The sequence below is a fragment of the Pongo abelii genome, chromosome 5, assembly GCF_028885655.2.
Source record: "Pongo abelii isolate AG06213 chromosome 5, NHGRI_mPonAbe1-v2.0_pri, whole genome shotgun sequence".
In the NCBI taxonomy this organism is placed as follows: Eukaryota; Metazoa; Chordata; class Mammalia; order Primates; family Hominidae; genus Pongo; species Pongo abelii.
Genome location: NC_071990.2, coordinates 19,575,053 through 19,594,079, shown reverse-complemented (window position 1 = coordinate 19,594,079; position 19,027 = coordinate 19,575,053). Strand labels below are relative to the sequence as shown.

The following is a 19,027-nucleotide window of genomic DNA, read 5'->3' as shown; positions in this document are numbered from 1 at the left end:
TTCTCTTCCATTGTAGTCATTAGTCCTACCACTTATGAACAATTAAACCATGTAGTTTCAAGAATGGCAACTTGAAAATTGTCTAAGGAAGATATTCATTTTAATTATGTAAATTGAAAGAGGCTTTTTTTTTTGCTATTTTTCTATCTTACAGTAATTGAGAAATCATTAAAAATTGGAATACACTTCCATTAGATTTACAGGGGGAGAAAAGAGACTGTGTTAATATCCAAAACATTTTCTTTCTTAGACTATTGTCTTGACAGATGAGATAATTAAATCTGAGTCTCTGTAGTGGTAAAATAGGTGACATAGAAGGAAAACAAGGAAGTGCAATATATGGTTAATTAACAGATGCCAATTATATCTTAGAATTGAATGTGTCCTCAGAAAGCAAGAGGACTAGTTAGAAGAGGCAGAGTTGGAGCCTGATGAGAAACCATGCCTGTAAGCTTGCAGGTGCACCCTCTTAATAGCTAGATACTGCTGGGCCTGGATAGGGACAAAACCCAGAAAACCTGCTGGGTACATTGCACACTGGAAATCCAAGATTCTGACAGTGAAAGTCTATTGTCTGTAGAGAAAGCATGCTTCTTAATTTCCCACTTTCCAGTTCTTTGCAAACTTCCTAGAATAAAAGGGCTTGGTGGACAAGAGGGAAGCACAAAGTCTAGGAAATCTTTCAGGTCTCAGACTTCGTAGCATCATTCTTATTGTTTCCTGTCCCGATACGCAGATTTCCCTGTCATTTTCTTTTAGACTCTTCTGCTTGACAAGTATGCATTTTTGTAAGAACCTCTCAGATTCTACCTGAATTGCCTACTAACATTTTTTTCCCCATAGAGACAGGGTCACACTGTCACCCAGGCTGGAGTGCAGTGGTGCGATCATAGCTCACTGCAATCTCGAACTCCTGGGCTGTAGCGGTCCACCTGCCTCAGCCTTCTGAGTAGCTAGGACTACAGACACTCGCCACCATATCCTGCCAATTTTTATAATTTTTTGTAGAGACGGGGTGTCACCCTGTTGCTTAGGCTGGTCTCAAACTCCTGGCCCTAAGTGATCCTCCTGCCTCAGCCTCTCAAAGTGCTGGGATTACAGGTGTGAACCTAATCACAGAGGTAAGAGCACACTGCAATGTAAAGTTAGTTCCATGATTGTTTCCTCTCACCTGTTCAGGTGGTTCATTGCTGAACTGTCTCAGCTCCTTCTAAATGAAGAGATAAATGGAGGGTGTTGCCTGAGGCAAGGAAAGTAAATCAATTTAGAATTAATTCATGCCAAAAGTGAGTAGGAATAGGTTTATACTTTTCTATGTATCTATTCTTTTGGGATATACACATATATTAAAAGTAATTCAAAAATTAAATATCCTCAGGATTTTTTCTAACAAATCAAAGGAGGTTTTCATTTAATGTGGAATTTAGATTATTTTTGAGGAATTAATACACCTCTAAGTATTGGTATGTGAGAATGCACATTTGCAATATTTTTGTTCCATTAAAATTTTTTTTTGAGCTAGCTTGCTTGTCAGTTCAGTCACCAAGCTTCATGAAGCTTTGCTAATTTTGTGAAACTTGGAATAGTGTTTTGCCACTTTAGAGATAATCCCTGAAAGCTTCCTTCTTGCAGATGGCAATAAATCATTCTTTCCACTAAAAGCCTCAATGTCATTTGAAATTTATTACACAGAGCGGGTAGTGGACTTAAAAGCCATTTCACGTGTCTTATTGCTTCAATCATCTAATTTATGGGTTTCAGCTGCAATTGTAGTTGGAAAAAGTATTTTCCTTTCCCTGATCAATATAAGTCTGGTTTTGCATTCATTCCTCACTAACCTTCCAGGCCTGATTTCATCCGCTGCCTCTCCTGGATTTCGTAGGTTCTACAGTCGTTCTCCAGTTTCCATCATTCAAGAAAATGCAGGTAGGAAATGGAAAGAAAGTGCCAACAAGGCTGATGTAGATTGACTAAGCTTTCCCAGCTCTTAGCTACACTTGTCAAAAGATATCTTAGTTATTATTAGTTGAGCAATCTTGCCCTGGGGAAGGGGAAGCTGTCAAAAACTCCTGTGTTTAATATGTACATCTCTGGCTTCATGGAGAGAGCATGAAGGAAGCCGATTAAACACAGGTGAGCTAAGCCTAAGTAACACACACTTAACACAAAGAAGGATAAGGAATTGGTACTCTTTAATGCCATGTTGGAGGTGGGATTTTTTTCCTTCACAATGAAAAAAATGAATCTCTGTTCCCATGTGTCAGTCATTCTCATCACCATGGTGAAAGATAGTATTAATGGGTTGATAAAGTGAAGAAGAATGTAGGAAAGTAATAGTCTCTCTCACCTGGGTCTCATGTGAAAAGCACACCTGTGTGGGTATAACGATTGAGCCCCTGCAGTGTCCAGGTCATAGACCCTGTCCCTGACTGCCACCAGGATGGTTGTAAAAGGCACTGCTGCGTTCTCTGATTTCAATGTAAAAAATAAGATTTGCACCCAAACACTCCTATCCTGAGTTACCATAATTACATCTTAGCCTCATCAACCTTATGTTTCAATCCATTCAACCTCATGGGGAAATTCAAAATTTATTCAAAACCTATCACGTGCAAGATACTAAAAGACAATTCCCTCCTATACTCTCTCCCATACAATTCTTAATGCTGGGAAGAAAACACTGGTTTGCCTTTTGTACTCACACGCTCTCTTCTTTGCTGCTCTTTTAACCCTCCCGAGTGGGTCTCACGTGGGTACCCCTCCTCATCTATTCTCCTGCGGCAAAACTCTTGGTTGTCTCCAAAACAGCTATTTCTTTATCTTTTTTCTTGATTGCTGGGAGACCTTTCTCCCACAATAGATATACTTGCATTCTCATCTCCCTTGGCCTTATGGTATAGGTATGAGACCCAGTCCTGGTAAAAGGGACTGGAGGAGATGTCTGCTAGGGGCTCCTGGGGAATATTTTACCTAATAAGACAGACATATGGAGGGAATCCCTCCCTTTCTCTCTGGATAGGAACATGTCAGCCTGTGACACCTGCGACTGTGTCTTGATAACACATAGAGAATGGCAGAGTGGACCAATGAGAGCCCTGGGTCCTTGGTAGTGAGCTGCCCTATTCCTGGGACATTTTGTAGATTGAAAACAATGTATTTTTACAGAGACAGTTGGTGTTTAGTAGTTTGGCCAAGTAGTCTGGAATCTCAGGCTCTAAAATGATTATACTCATTTTTAAAATATGACAGATAATATTCCTTCTTGGTGGTCCTTGTTCCCTTTGAGTTAAATCAACTCCTCAGCTTAGGCTGAGAGGTTAAGAGAAAAGCTCCATGATCCAGATCCCAATACAAGTTTGCTTGCTAAAGACAGCTGTGGAAACTAAAGATAAGATTCATACCCGGCCTTGGCTGGGCACGGTGGCTCATGCTTGTAATCCCAGCACTTTGGGAGGCCCAGGCGGGCGGATCACGAGGTCAGGAGATCAAGACCATCCTGGCTAATGTGGTGAAACCCCGTCTCTACTAAAAATATAAAAAATTAGCCGGGTGTGGTGGCGGGTGCCTGTAGTCCCAGCTACTCGGGAGGCTGAGGCAGGAGAATGGCGTGAACCCGGGAGGTGGAGCTTGCAGTGAACCGAGATGGCACCACTGCACTCCAGCCTGGAAGACAGAGCAAGACTCTGTCTCAAGAAAAAAAAAAAAAAAAAGATGCATACCCGGCCAGGTGGTGCACTTGTAGTCCCATCTACTCAAAAGGCTGAAGTAAGAAGATGGTTTGAACCTGGAAGTTTGAGACCGGCCGTCTGTCTCTAAAAAGAATGAGACAATTTTCATATTCTTCAGATGTGAGAAACTTTACTTTTTATTTTTTTCTTAGGTGAATTTTCTCCCCAAATTTAAGCAATAAATGATACCACAACTGTTTGATGTGTTGTGAAGCATGAACAAAGATTTTTTTTTAAACAAAAAGAACAGTGAAAACAAAACTTCACATAAATAACATATTGTAATAAAACTACAGGGCAGTTTTACTTATGAATAACTGCAAACATAGGAGATAAAATGAGAAGATTGACTCCAGCAACACATTAACAGAGAAAAAAAAAAACACCATGCTAGCAATTTAAAAATGGTTCAATATTAGGAAAAATCCTGAAATAATTCTCACATTTTAAACTGGACGAAAAAAATCATATAAGTGTTCTCACTAATGAAAACCGCAATATTTTTGATCCATTCTTTAAAAGAGCTCTTCATAAAATAGGAATAATAGATATATCATTAACATGAGTCACATTAGATAGATGGAGATCTGATGCTATATGTGCAGAGTAAATTTACAGCCAGAAGCTGGGTGCGGTAGCTCACGCCTGTAGTCCCAGCACTTTGGGAGGCCGAGGCGGGTGGATCACCAGAAGTTGGAAGTTCGAGACCAGCCTGGCCAATATGGAGAAACCCCTTCTCTACTAAAAATACAAAAATTAGCCAGGCGTGGTGGCACACACCTGTAATCCCAGCTACTTGGGAGGCTGAGGCAGGAAAATAGCTTGAACCTGGGAGGTGGAGGTTGCAGTGAGCTGAGATTGTGCCATTGCACTCCAGCCTGGGCAACAAGAGTGAGACTACATCTCAATAAATAAATAAATAAACAAACAAACAAACAAATAAATAAAAGAACTTTCCAGCCAGAAAACATAGCTTTGCATTTCAATCCCTCCATTTGCAGTCTGTGAGACCTTAGGCATGTCATTTTACTCTCTTGGTTTCAGTCATTTAACGTCAAAAATGAAGCTAGTAACGACTATCTTAGGAGGATTAAAATGATGCAAAATACATGTAAATGCATTTAACATATTGATTCAACCATTCATAAATGGTTGCTTTTTAATAAAATATCACCTATTCTAAAGATTTACTCACCCAAACGTGGAAAAAAACAGGAAATATCTGAATACATACTTAGTTGAAGTCAATAAATGTTCAAAATTTCCTCCAATTAATCAAGTAGCATGGATACTTTCTTCTGATGATTTTCCCAGACAAGATCTTCAGTCATAATGAGGTAAAAGGTTCAAAAGCCTTCTATGGCACATATTGCAACAGAAGGTTGACTCTTTTTTTTTGTCAGCCATATCCATCCAAAAGAAGACACATGTTCTCACGGAATGTTCCCAACAACTGTTGGTTTAGAATCCATGACCTTCTCCAGATCACGGGGCATCATTCACCTTCCTGGAGAAGCTCATCTGTGGAGTCCTCTTCTCCACTCCTCTGCTTCTCTGGCCTCTTGCTTCTCTAATCAAGCACTCATAATTTATGGAAGGCTGAAGAAGCAGTTAACTTTTTTTTTCTTCTGTAACTCTCTTTGGAAATTGCAAATTAGTTTCCATAACATAGCTCTGCAATTTTCCTAATTCTGTGATTCTATTTATCTCAAGTGCAGCAATGAGAGGAGGGAGAAGAGGACACCGGCTCAATCCCAGCGTCCATGTTGAGTGTGAACACCTTCACATCTTTATGAAACCCAATCATATGTTTCTGTTCCTTAATAGTTTCTATTTCATTGTGTCACATCAATGTGTATAGACACCCTGTCGCATCAATAAGTGTAATCTTTTCTTAAAGGCCAGTAGGGTTCCAAGGAACTGGGCTTCTGTGAATCTGGAGTCTAAAATATGACATTAAAATAAATGCCTTGGATTTCTACTTTAATTCCTTCTAAATATCCCACAAATAGTCAATGGATAATTTATACTTTTTTTCTCTTTGTTCATCACATCATGCAATGAATAGGTCTTACAAAATTGACATAAGCTAATCTCTTGATATAAACTATGAAGTGTAAACTGCCCACCAACCATCACTTTGTACCAGAGTACACTTTTTTGTTGTTCTAAGTGCCCCTTTGTGGCATGTGAAGTTAGCTTTTTCTGTATTTAAATCAAACTTCTTACATTTCTTGTTCATAGGCACTTAAGCCATAGATGTTCTTGTATGCTAAAATTATTTAAAATTATTTCTTGCTAAAAATGTCAAGCATCCCACATCTGGGGGCTATTAGTAGAAACAAATTAGTGGTATCTAAATATATTTTTAAAATTATAAATGGCGGGAAATTTAGGGAGTGCAGAAAAAGTAGAGAGAACCAGATAACAATCATCTGTAGTTCACCATCCAGGGGTAACTACTCTTGACAACTTGTTTCATTTGCTTCCCATCTTTTTCGCAATGTACATATTTGAGATATATGAATATATTTATGCACCTATACCTGTCTATTTATAGAGAGGAAGATGGGAAGGGGACTTTGTTGGTTTTTATCAAATAATAAATCTTATGTTGCTATTTGCTTCACCAACTCACAAACAGCCTAGCTTGTTTAGTATGTCTTTATTATTTTGTTTTATTCAGTTTGCTAATATTTTATTAGGGGCATAGAGAGCCATAGGAATCTGCCCAATAATCTTCCAAATCTTCTACTGTGTTAATGGACTATTTACCTGACTCTTTTATGAAAATGGAAGTTAAAATGCTTAGAATTATATACTTTCTGCATAAAGAAGAGAAACATTCCTGATACATAAGAGCAGACAAATGTTTTACCTAATTCCTGAGCATCAAGACCTCACAAATTTAAGAGCCAGTTCTTAAAGATGATCAAGTTTAGCTTTCCCACTTTACAGATAAAATTAGTCCATGAAAAGACTGTGCCTAATTCTTGTGGTCTAGTGATTACTCTCTGATGATTTTTAGCTCAAATCTAAAACATAAATTACAGTAAAAGAATGGTTGTCAAGTCCTCTATTTTATGGAGTTGAGAGAAATCTACAATGATGTATTAATCAAGAGTTTTATCTGATCTCCAACATACTTTCTTAAGTAAAACATTTGTTTCCAACGCCAGTTACTCCTCCCTCCTCTTAGGTTGCCCAACTTCAGTTTATGGGAGCACTGAATTAGGAACAGAATAGACAGGAACAGAGATATAGGAAAGAGTTAGTCCTGTAGTTGCCCATCAAAGAAAGGTCAGCTGGAGTGGTACAAAGGAAGAATCATTTGTCCTGCCTTTTGTCTCTTGGTAGTATGGTAGTATGTTTATACAGTACTCTATAAAGGATACCTTAAGCAGGTAACAAAACATTTAATCAAAATTTCCTTAAGGTAAAACCAATTTGGGGAGCTATCACCATTTTGTTTGGAATAAAAATGTTTCAATTAAAAATTTCTTAAGAAAATACAGAATTTTGGGTGCTATCATTTTATTGGCAGTAAGATTTTATTTTTAATTTTGAAAAATGTATGTATTGTCTATGAGAAGAACTAATTAGAACCTTAAATATTCCTCATATTATTAATACAATATTTTAATATGGTGTAACTTATATCTAAGCATTCAAAATATTACCATGTTTTAAAAAGGTGGGTGCAACTCTCAACTTCCTGTAATTTATTGAGTAAAACATGCAAAATAAAGAAACTTTTTGATGATTCTTAATTTAATTCATATTGTGGAGTCTGATAGATGTTCACATGAAATTGTAGGTGGAGAAGAGACTCCAGATAGGAGTTAATCAGTCATATTCTATTCTTAATCTTTCCTGTAAAACCAAACTAACAGGGCAATAAATTATTATATAATAATTCAAGAATTTCATTAACATACGACTAAAGGAGGAATGTCCCCTCCATTCTCCTCTAATTTTTTTTCTAAAAAAATTATCTATGTTATATGATTGGTCTTATTTCCTTTTAGTATAGGTAGAATGTGTGTTAGGCTGTTTGTGAAATACACTTAAATGTTAGTCTTAATGACGATACCATTTAAAAATTTTAAATCCACTATGTGGGAATTGATTACAATTTATATTAAGATTTTGTTCCAAATGGTATGTAGAAAAAGCTTGCTAAGTAAATAAATCTTATAAACAGGTTTTCAACTGGCATGTATTCCCCCCAAAATAAGCCACCTTCTTTCCTCCAAAGCACTTTGTACCTTGGCTACATGGTATTTAGGATGGCGTTTTTGTAAATATTTGTTTATTTCATTTTCTCTTCTGCTGGACTGAGCTGCTTGAAGACCTACACAACCTCTTAGTCATCTTTTTGTTCTTACGACCTAGCGTAGTGCCTAATACAAAGTAAGCATTCAAATGCATTGATATACTTGAATTAAATGATCATTTTCAAGTACTTTGGAAATAACCGTATATAGATATATAAAACACCATAATTCAGTAAGCAGACACCAACTCTCGTAAGCTGGTGCTTTGATATGTTAATATAAAACAGTTCTTACCTATTCATCACAAAAGAGAGAATTTGATGTCAGACAGATCAGGCATCCATGTTGGCATTTATGAGCTGTGTAACTGTGGACAAATTAGCCAGCCACTATGAATCTTAGTTATCTCATATATGAAATATAATTATTAACCATGCCCTGCAGATCTATAAGGATTAAATGAACAAATTTACATTTTGTATAAATATGATTATTTACATGAAATATAATCATTCACCCTTTACCTGTTCATTTAATATCTGCCACATTACAAGCTCTCAGTAAATGTTAAAAGTTGGACATTCCACTTACATCTCCAGGTTAAATCTTTAACTCTTTCCTTGCTTTTTTTTTTTTTTAATACATGTTTTTGGAGAAAGGTTAGTAATTAAAACATTCAAATGTCATATTAAAAATACTCTTCATACAGGCATTCTTCATTTTATATATAAGCTTTACAGACAGATATTATATATGTGTATATATGTCGACACACTACATACATATTTCATGTAGGACCATATTATATTTATTATTATATTTGATGTTTTCTCACACAAGACTTTACCTCCTGTAGTCTTTTTAAAAGCTGCATAACATTGCATAGACTAGGTGTATAACTTTTTTAAAACCACCGCTCTTTAGTGACTATTTTGGTTATTTCTCCACTCCAAGATTATTAAAAGTTTCTATATTTTCTTGTATTTTTTATATTTTGAATTTTTAAAGTACACCTATAAATCCTCAGACATTCACTTTTGTGCATGCTGAAATATCTGGCTAGTAGAAGGGCTGTGCATTATTCTATGTCACTCTTGTTCTTGTTTTATAACTAGTGTGTATGTTTAAGAAACATGGAGAGGTCCATTATCTAGCAGCCATATTGTTGTGGATTAATACCTGCTAGTTTGATTTAGGCCATCAAAGATATTTTTGTTATTAAATGGTGAATTGCCTTTAATTAATTGAAATAAGATTGTCAGAATGATGCCATCATGAACTGTGGAGCCAAATTATAACTTAGAGCAAAAAAATCTTAATAATGTAAACATTTCAACAAGAACCAAATTAAATTCTTTTCCTTAGATATATTTTTTCAGCTGGGCGCAGTGGCTCATGCCTATGATCCCAGCACTTTGGAAGGCTGAGGTGGGCGGATCACCTGAGGTCAGGAGATCGAGACCAGCCTGGCCAACATGGTAAAAACTTATCTCTACTAAAAATACAAAAAATTAGCTAGGCAGGCTGGTGCATGCCTGTAATCCCAGCTACCCAGGAGGCTGAGGCAAGAGAATCACTTGAACTCAGGAGGTGGAGGTTGCAGTGAGCTGAGATCTCGCCACTGCACTCCAGCCTGGGTGACAGAGTGAGACTAGTCTTTAAAAAAATTAAATATATATATAAGCGTTTCTTCTATATGAATGCGTATATATATATGCTCCTGATCACACAAATGAAGCAAATGTTCCATTATGTATTGAGGCTTCTAGAGAATTTTTTCTTTAAATACCTACTTTAGAAATTACTTCTATTTTCATACTGCAAACTCTTTGTTATCCTAGAAAATAGAGAACAATTTTATAGAGATTATTGAAAAACCACAGTTTATCAAAGAAACTTGTTTAACCAATATATTCTATAAGCATTGCTAACGAAGAGGAAAAAGGAGATTTACATTTTTTTTTCTTTCTGTGAATGTATGGTCCATAGTATAATGGACAAAATTCTATAGAAAAGTGAAAGTGAAGCTAAGCTCCCAGTCAACTCTTAAACTGGATTCAACCTCTGAGTAACTTCACAGTGGCTGAACCAGAGCTTTCAACAAGGAGCTTTATATGGAAAAGGCTGGAAATTTGCTTTGAAATTTATAAAAGCAAACCTTCCAAATAGAAAATTAAAGGTAAAGCAGATCTCAGACTGCCTTTGTGTGTGTGAGAGCAAAATAATACATTATTATTATTATTTTTATTATTACTATTATTTTGAGATGGAGTTTTGTTCTTGTTGCCTAGGCTGGAGTGCAATGGTGTGATCTCGGCTCACTGCAACCTTCACCTCCTGGGTTCAAGCAATTCTCCAGCCTCAGTCTCCTGAGTAGCTGGGATTATAGGAGCCCACCACCACTCCCGGCTAATTTTTTTGTATTTTAGATGATTTTGAACTACTGACCTCAGGTGCTGCCCACCTCGGCCTCCCAATGTGCTGGGATTACAGGCATGAGCCACCGCACCCGGCCAATGATACATTATTTTTCTAGGGACAGAGTGCGCTAGGAACTTACACAATGGATAGGCCACATTCTAAGAATGAGAAATTGTATTTCATAAATCTCTCTAGAGACTACTGCAGAATCATGTGCCCTGAAACAGTCTTTTCATATGTCTTCTGTTTTTCAAGCAAACATATTTCTGGACTCCTGCAAAGAGAGGTGACATTTTATGTTCTCCATAAAAGATTCTCTTGGAAAGTTATTTTATAGTTTGTCTCTTAGACCCATTCCAAAGAGTTGTTTTTTTTTGTTTTGTTTTGTTTTTTTTGCTTCAGTCAGGACTCATATCTCTTATAAAAGATGGAGAGAAGGTGGACTGGGTTGTTCAGGGTTTAGGGAATGAGTAAGAGAGTAATTTAAAGTTTTTCTTTTTATCACCAGAGTTCTCTCTCTATCCCTCTAAAGTACCAGAGCCCAAACTGAAGAATAATTTTTCCATTATAGGTTATGAAATATATCAGTGCCTGCCTCCACACTGTCTTATTTCTGCATGTGCTTCTAACTACTCTGTGTATACATATTAGTTGCCAGCTATATTAGTTTCTAGCTCATACTTGTAGTGATAGAAAATGCCTGGCAAGCGTGACATCAACTCTTGACCTGAAAGTCATCATTAATATATCAAACCACTTTTTCTCTCTGAGCTCAAGAGCGTGAATCAAGCAGCTATTACAAATCAATAAGCACTGTCATAGTAGATAAAATCTGATCATCTGAGCCCTTGATTTCAATCAGCCACCATTCTTCTGTCAGGGAACAAAAGGCTAAAAATTTTAATGCAAGAGGGACTTCTGAATCTAGAGGAAAACCTCAGGAGTGATCTTTCTGTCACCTAAAACTTTCTAAGCATCAGTTCCCTCAGGTAATAATAAGTATTGGTGTATATCTTCTCACACCTCCTTTGCAGCCTACAATTGTACATAAAGGCTAAGACATTAGGCCAAGAAAATATTATCCTTTGTGGGTAAGGATAATTATAAGTGACAACTGTAAATGTGCTGTTCAGTAGAACTTTCTGTGATGAAGATAATAATCTCTGCAGTCCATCATAGTAGCTGCTAGCTGTTGAGCACTTGAAATGTGATTGCTTTAAAGGCAACTGAGGAAATGCATTTTTAACTTTATTTAATTTTAAAGAATTTAAATTTAAATAGCCATGTATCATTACACATCGAGTATCCCTTATCCAAAATGCTTGAGACTAGAAGTATTTCCAGTTTCAACTGTTTTGTAATTTTAGAATATTTATACTGAGATACACTGGGGTTGAGACCCAAGTTGAAACACAAAATTCATTTATGTTTCATATACACCTTATACATGTAAGCTGAAGGCAGCTTTATATAATATTTTTAATAATTTTGTGCATGAAACCAAGTTTGTGTACATGAGGTCAGGTGTGTAATTTCCCACTGAGATTGCGATGTAAGTGCTCAAAAGGTTTTGAATTTTGGAACATTTCAGAGTTTGGATTGTCACATTAAGAATGTTCAACTTGTGGTAGCTGCAATATTGGACAGGGAAAGTCTATAAAACACCTCCATAGAAAGAATCTATTTTATAGTATGATTGAGAGTTAGTGTTCTGACTAAACTATGTGTTTCCCTCTCTGGTATAAGCTTATTTAAAATGTGTGCTATGAAAGAAATAAATATAAAACTTCCAATGTGGAATGCTTTAGAAGGGTGTGGAAATGCTGGATGATGTAATTAAAAAAATATGAAATATAGAAACATGGACTGGCCCATAATAAATTCCTCATGTGAACTTATTCACAAAATAGAGACATGATATTTGTTGTAGATATTCTAGTCATTATAAATGTATATGCAAGAATCTTTTTATAAGCTGTGAGATCCTACTTTTTAAGTGGAAACTGTATCTTTTGCAGTTTTCTTCTTACATCATTTGGCACACAGTAAATATTAAATATTTTTGTTTTGTGAAAGAATGAACAGAGCAGCAAACCACCATGGCACGTGTATACCTATATAACAAACCTGCATGTTCTGCAAATGTACCTCAGAACTTAAAGTATAATTTAAAAAAATTCAATTACATGTAAAAAGAAAAAAGAATGAACAGAGTTTGTCAGGTTCTAGTACCCATATGAAGCATCTCTCACCTTTGCTGAAAAGAGTGATAAACAGAAAAGGAAAGAAGAGTTCTTTAACAAGTCATCACTTTCTTGCTGTAAAATTGCTCTGGGGTAATCAACACAGAGAAAGAAACACAAAAGAAATTATAACACACAGCATTTCTTAGCACCCTTTTTTCCAAAAGTCATATCAAATTGTAACCACTTAGTTGGTACTTGGTTGTTAGGCTATTTCTGTCCTGTATGTGTGAGTATAGAAATTCCAAGTGACTCTACTTCTTAACTTAAAATGAACTAAGTATGTGTTGCCTTCACATTGGGTACTTAGTTAGTCGTCAACAGGTGTTGCTAAAAAAAAGTTAATGCCAGATGATTAAACAGAAAATATTTCTTGTGATTGTTTACATCAGGAAGGATGTCTCTTGCAGTTAATTTTCTTGAGAGGTTATACATTAGTCTAGACGTCCTGTGTTCTGGACCTATAATGACTGTCTTGGAATGCTTAAGTACTGATGCAGAAATCCTTTTTTTTTCTATCTTAATTAACAGTAGCAAAATTATGAAAAATTCTCAGAGTAGGATTTTCTCATAAACCCCTAGCTCTCTATCAATGGAGACTGTCAAGACTTATAAGTCAATTTAAAAGGACTGACTCCTGTTCTTGATCATTGAGTAACATGGATATTTGGCATCCTCTTAACAGGCCACCTTGTAAATTCTTTTGTCTATATCATGCTTTTTCTTTTCTTTCTTTTTACTTTTTAGAGCCAGAGTCTCACTATGTTACCCAGGCTGGACTTGAACTCCTGGGATCAAGGGATCCTCCTACCTTAGCCTCCTGAGTAGCTGGGACTATGGGCATGAGCCACTGTGCTTGGCTTATATTATCCTTGTATCCTGACCTTAAACTCCAGGACAAGACCCTTCCCATCTAGCTAAAAAATATTCCTGGTTGGTTTCCATGTGATGTCACCAGCACATGTGATATAGAAATCTATAACATATATTATATTTTAAAAAGTCATATTTATGGCAAATAATTCATGTTGACAATAAATGAATAGCTAATGCTAAGTAGCTAAATAGCTTATGATAGCTAAATAGCATGTGAATAGCTTATGACAGGAAGTTTCTTGATCCTCCAAATCTTTCACCTGGTATCAGATGCAAACCAATATGAAATGTCACATGGTAAAGTATGTGCCTTTTTATCAACTTGTAGCTGTGTGTCAGAAAGATCTCATACCATCAAAACTTTCCAAGGAAGTTACATAATAAAATTGGGCATTAATAATGACAGATGGCTGAGAACCTGAGTATTTTAAATTGCTTTCTCTGATTGGTAAAGGTATCACAGATAACAAAGAAGGTTTCAGCACTGTGTTGTGGTGGTATAATTTAGGGGTCAGACTCACACTTGGACAGAAGTCTTAAAACGGGCTCATGGTCAGTTCAAATTAAATATCATGAATCCTAACATACTCATTAAACTTCTTGTATCCAATTTTTACAGCAGGGATTCCTCAATTTTTGTTTGTCTCTATGTTTTAGATGACACTGTAAGCGGTTGGTGTCCCAGTGCCATCTGGCACATAATAGCAAACACAGATCCACTACCATATGGTGAAACGCCAGTAGAACGAAGCAGTGGTTTCATTTCATCATAATGTGCTAACACATGGGAGTAAAGATGAGGCTGACATGATGGAAAATGTCTTCGTGTTGGTGAGTTCAATATTGGAAAATGCTTACTCCAAATCATGGGGATAGCCTTGGGAATATTTGAAGGCTTTCTTTGGTGTGTGTAGAGTAAGGTCATCTTGGCTTTATATTTGCTATTTTGGTTGGTGGTTGTAGGAGGTTTCTATTGCTGCGATACAAATGACCACAAATTTAGCGGCTTAGAACAGCACCTGTTGTTTCTGTTGGTAAGAAGTCTGGATGCAGTGTGGCTCAGCTGGTTTCTCTGCTTAGGGTTGCACCAGAGTAAAATCAAGATGGCAGAGCTGCATATTCTCTGGAGGCACTGGGGAAGGATCCACACTCAAGTTCATTCAGGTGGTTGGCAGAATTTGGGTCCTTGTGGTTGTGAGATCCTGGCCCCTGTTTCCTTGCTGGCTGTAGTCCAGGGGCAGCCCTCAGCTCCCAGAGATCTCCCTGCCGCTCTTGAATGTTGTCCCCTATATCTCAGAATCAGCAATGGATGTGGTGTCAAATCCTGCTCACACTTGGTGTCTCTCTGACCTTCCTTTCTGTTGCATCTCTGACTCTAGCCAGGGCAAGCTGTCTTTTAAAAGTTCATGTGATTAGATTGGGCTAAGCCAGGCAATTCAGGACAATCTCCCAATTTAAAATTCTTAACCTCAATTATACCTACAAAGGCCCTTTTCTGTGTCGGGTAACGTATCAACAGGTTCCAGGATTAGGGCTGAACATCTTTGGAGGGGGTGGGCATTATTTTGCCTACCACGGTGACAATCAGGATTAATAGTTTCTTATTCACTATATATTATTATTAATAGCTTTTATTAACTGTATATTATTATTATTAACTGTACTTTAAGAGAGTTTTAGTTCTTTCTATATCTCTCTTGCTTTCTCTCTCTCTCATTCTCTCTTTCACTTAGATACCTGGAATACTGAAAGAAAAGAAGAGCTTTCCTTTTACTTCCTATAGGATTTTCCCCCTATATTTTCTAATCAAGTACAACTTGGACATTTATTATTATATCTGGAAACTTGAAAAGCATGGTCTGTATGAAGTGAGCATTCCAAGGCAAACGAAATTATAAATTTAATGTAATTAAGAATGCCACTGGATGTGAAGGTGATGCCTTTATTATATCAATTGTTATAGTATTTATTTTTTAAAAAAACAGAACAAATTTAGTAAAGGTTTTCATATTTGTAAAAATAACCAGATGCAAACTGCCTGTAGGCACCGGTTATGAGAGCTGCTTAAATTCCTCTTCGTAGTTCGTGTTAGTGTCAACAAAGTCTTATCTTAAAAATTAGCACAGTGCACTTTGGGAGGCCAAGGCAGGTGGATCATGAGGTCAAGAGATCGAGACCATCCTGGCCAACATGGTAAAACCCTATCTCTACTAAAAATACAAAAATTAGCTGGGCATGGTGGCGTGCGCCTGTAGTCCCAGCTACTCGGGAGGCTGAGACAGGAGAATCGCTTGAACCCAGGAGGCAGATGTTGCAATGAGCTGAGATCGTGGCACTGCACTCCAGCCTGGGCCACAAAAGCAATACTCTGTCCCCCCCACCCCACCCCCTCAAAAACAGAAATTAGCACAGTAACAAGTGTAAGTAGATAAACCCTGGTTTTATATGATACCAGTAACATTGGAACAGTAGAACACTGGCATTTTTTTTTTTATTCATTCTGTGTGAATTAGTCTATTCAGGCTTTCTACTGCTCCTTGGCCATTTATATTTCTCTGGAAAATTGTCCATTTCATGGAGGTTTTCAAGTTTATTGGTATTTGAAAAATATAATGGATGGTATAAATCCATTATATAAATGGATTTTATAGAATTATAAAAAATATAGTTAAAATATTTTCACTTGTAGCTACATTTATTACTTGTGTTTTCTTTGTTTTTAACTTGTTATTGCTATTATTTTGTGTTTTTCCTTTTTCTTTTCTTTTTTTCTTTTTTTGAGACAGAGTCTCACTCTGTTGCCGATGCTGGAGTGCAGTGTTGGAATCCTGGCTCACTACAACCTCCGCCTCCCTAGTTCAAGCAATTCTTGTGCTTCAGCCTCCTAAGTAGCTGGGACTACAGGTGCCTGCTACTATGCCCAGCTAATTTTTGTATATTCCATAGAGACCGGGTTTCACCACGTTGGTCAGGCTGGTCTTGAACTCCTGACCTCAAGTGATCCAGCAACCTCAGCCTCCTAAAGTGCTGGAGTCTTTTTTTTTCTTGAACATACAGAAGCACTTTATTCCTGTTTGTTTAATCAACTGTTTGTTTAATCAATTCTGATTTTTTTGTATGCTTATGATTTTGAGGTTTCTTTATTTTTTTTTTTTTTTTTATTTTTTTTTATTTTTCTGACTTATTTAACATTTTAGATACTGCCATTATTGTGATTCCTCTGCTGGTTGATGTCGTTTACATTTTTTTTTTTCTTTTATTATTATTATTATTATTATTATTATACTTTAGGTTTTATGGTACATGTGCACAATGTGCAGGTAAGTTCTGGGGTACATGTGCAGAACGTGCAGTTTTGTTACATAGGTATACACGTGCCATGGTGGTTTCCTGCACCCATCAACCTGTCACCTACATTTGATATTTCTCCCAATGCTATCCCTCCCCTACTCCCCATTCCCAGGCAGGCCCCAGTGTATGATGCTCCCCTCCCTGTGTCCATGTGTTCTCATTGTTCAACTCCCACTTATGAGTGAGAACATGTGGTGTTTGGTTTTCTGTTCTTTTGTTAGTCTGCTGAGAATGATGGTTTCCAGCTTCATCCATGTCCCTGCAAAGGATATGAACTCATCCTTTTTTACGGCTGCATAGCATTATTCCGTGGTGTATATGTGCCACATTTTCTTTATCCAGTCTATCACTGATGGACATTTGGGTTGATTCCAAGTCTTTGCTATTGTGAATAGTGCTGCAATGAACATATGTGTGGATGTGTCTTTATAGTAGGATGAGTTATAATCCTTTGATTATATACCCAGTAATGGGATTGCTGGGTCAAATGGTATTTCTAGTTCTAGATCCTTGAGGAATCACCACACTGTCTTCCACAATGATTGAAGAAGTTTCTTTATTTTTTCCCTTTGCTTTATTTGGGTTTATTTTGTTATTCTTTTTCTAGCATATTCTGTAGAAAAAATAATTTATTTAATTCCTCTTGTTTTTAATAAATAATTGTTTTTACTTTAATAAATAATTTAAAATTTATAAATGCTCCTCTGAGAACCACATTACCTTAATCTCTTTAAAATACAGTATTTTTATTTTCCTCCATTTTTTCCTCCTCTGGATTAAAAGCTATACATTCAATTTCTATCCTTCTATGATTACCTATACATTTTGAACACTTTATTAAACTTAGAATTTTCTAAAAAGTCTTGTGTTATTCAGTTACCTTCTTATTCCACTGGAGAAGATAAGAATGTTAGAATATTTTTTATTCTAGGGTTCCACTCACAAGCTGCTCCTCCCCTGTCCCCCAAAATCCCAAGTAACCCATATTATCATCTGGAATTTTAATTTGAACTAATTGTTCATGTATTTTTATTTATTTAGATATCACTGATAGGTTTTTACTACTTATGTTTAACTTTCTATTGAATTATTTATCAAAATTCTTCCTTTTGGATTTGTTTTTCTTCTTGTTAAAACATTGCCTTTTGAAGTTGACTTCTGGGAGAATCTATAGGTAGTATAATATGCTAACATGTTAACATACCCATATTTTACTTTTACTTTTGAAGAGTATTTATTTTTATTCATGAAGTTTTATTGAGCATTGAATTCAAGGGTCAAATTATTTTCTCTCAGGATTTAGAAATATTTTTCCGTTGCTTTCTTGCATTCTGTGGTACTGATACAAGTTCTGATGTCATTCTGATTCTTACTTTTGAAGATGAAACTTTCTTGTTTCTCTGGTAGATTTTATAATTTTCTCTGTTGTTATGTTTGTGTTCATGGTATTTTGAGTAAAGTTATGTTTTTTTCCTTCTTGGACTTAGCGAGCACTGTCATTCTAAAGACTCATTTTTTTTTTCTCCTAGTTCTAGAAAATTCTCAGCCATTATTTGTTCTAGTATTGCTTCTCTTTCATTTCTTCTATTATTTGCTTCTAGAAATATCATCAGGGGAGTATCACACTTTTGGGTGTCTATTCCAAATGTTTCCATTTTTATCTTGGCTTTTCATCTTTTTATGCTGCATTTAAAATAATTATTTTGTCCAATCTTCCAAGTGTCTGATTCACTCTTCAGCTATTAAGGCCATTTACTGAGATTTTCTGTCCTTTCTCCCAGTGATGTGAGATGGCACCTTGATCGTATACTAAATTTTCATAGATATTTGTGTTTATTTCTGCACTTCTATTCAATTCTACTGATTTATTTGCTTATTTATGTGCCAGTGTCATAATATTTTAATTATAGAGTCTTTATAATATGTTTTAATGTTTGGTAGGGCTAGTTCTTTCTTGTAGTTGTTTCTTTTGTATTATTTTCTTGAACATTTGTGCATGTTTGCTTTTTTCATACAAACTTTAGTATGAACTTCCCTATCTCCTTAAAATTGCTTTTTGGTATTTTTATTGCGATTGCATTTAATTTACAAATTAATTTAGGAAAAACTGACATCTTTATAATGTTGAATC

General features: G+C 36.1%; 1 long non-coding RNA gene across 1 annotated transcript in view; it reads left to right on the top strand.

The window, feature by feature from the left end:
* LOC129059892 (uncharacterized) overlaps positions 1 to 19,027 on the top strand; it is a 162,634-nt gene that overhangs the window by 94,487 nt on the left and 49,120 nt on the right. Inside the window, exon 2 of the long non-coding RNA XR_010140585.1 lies at positions 14,203 to 14,376. This is a non-coding gene — a long non-coding RNA (uncharacterized LOC129059892). The remainder of the gene's footprint in view (positions 1 to 14,202; positions 14,377 to 19,027) is intronic.